The sequence below is a fragment of the Nycticebus coucang genome, chromosome 5 (assembly GCF_027406575.1).
Source record: "Nycticebus coucang isolate mNycCou1 chromosome 5, mNycCou1.pri, whole genome shotgun sequence".
Lineage (NCBI taxonomy): Eukaryota > Metazoa > Chordata > Mammalia > Primates > Lorisidae > Nycticebus > Nycticebus coucang.
Window position 1 is genome coordinate 37,115,079 of NC_069784.1, and position 1,508 is coordinate 37,116,586.

Sequence of the window (1,508 nt, forward strand, 5' to 3'; positions counted from 1 at the left end):
TCCAACACAGCATGAATTCTGAGTTGTTTCATTTGTGTTCTCTTGTAAAATCAGAATTTTAAATATTAAAGCAATAAGAGAATTTAGATTTTTAAATAGCAGTTTTCTGACAAATGATGCCTACAGAAAATGACGGGTACCTCATTCCTTGCACCCTATCCCCAATGATAAGTGTTTACTCTTTTCATGTCTTTTACACTTAAAAGTACCTACTCTACGAAGCCAAATATAGTGTGAACATTTATTGGAGGAAGACTTATTACGTCTTTACAAAGCTTAGTATGTTTTATATTCCTGCATTTAGAATAAAAGAGGATAGAATTATAGGACATGAGAGTATAAGGGACCTTACAAAACATTCCTTTTCTAGAGGAAATAAAGGCTTAATTAGGTAAAAGAGGCAGCATTCTGCACAGGAAAAGGAGAAGGGCTTTGACGTCAGCCAGGGCTGGGTTCAATTCATGACTCTGTAATTTAAGAGCCGGTCACTCAGAGCAGGGAAGCCTTGGTTTCTTCACCTAGAAAGTGTGTACGAATGCCTAGTTCACAAGCTTCTTGTGAGAATGCAATTAAATAATGACACTAGCTTCTTGTCAACGGCAAACACTCGAAACATATTCTTTCCTCAGTCCACACTCCTGGTCAGTTATGGAGTGGAAGAAATACAGGTCTCCCGACGCCCACTTACAGACCGTCTGAGGGGACTGAGCTACAGTTGGTCTCAAAGACACCCTGTCACAGAAGCCCAGGCCACTAAGAAAATTTGTTCCAAATTCATCAAGAGATAACTAGGTGGAGGGAGGGAGATGGCGAGGAGCAGGGGAGGAAACGTGGACTGCAGCCTGCCTGGAAGTGTCCAGCTGCTCCCTCCTCACTTTCCAGAGACCTCATCATCATTCCAAAGAGTGAGAAGGCCTGCAACGTCCTTCAGTGTCAACGATAGGTAAATACTGAGTCAGGCCTCAGAGACAGGGGTCAAAATTGTCATGCTCATACCTAGGCCTTATGTCAGTGGAGGGGGTCGACTTTTCTGAGTAGCTACGTGTAAGGAAGCACATTTGCAACTGGCCTTTGACATAGGTGCTGTTACTCTCATTTACAGTATGAACTCAGAGAAGGGCAAGACCTAACCCAGGGGAAATATGGTAGTGAGTGTCAACGCCACGATTTCAAACCAGGCATATATGAACTCAAATCCCACACTAGTTTCGGCAGTGTTCACAGTCTCCCAGAACTTTCCATTCAACACTCATTGGCAAATGAAGCTTTAAGTACAAGTAGTACGGATTATAGTAATCTAATCATAAATCATTGGCAGGGGTTATTGTAGTTAAAGACATGATGTACAAATTATATTCCACAACTCATCACTAACCAGAAGATAGCTTGAACTAGGAAAGGACAAAGCAGTATGTTAGTGGGTGGGCGCCTGTGTCTCAAAGGAGTAGGGCACCGGCCCCATATGCCAGAGGTGGTGGGTTCAAGTCTAGCCCCAGCAAAAACTGCAA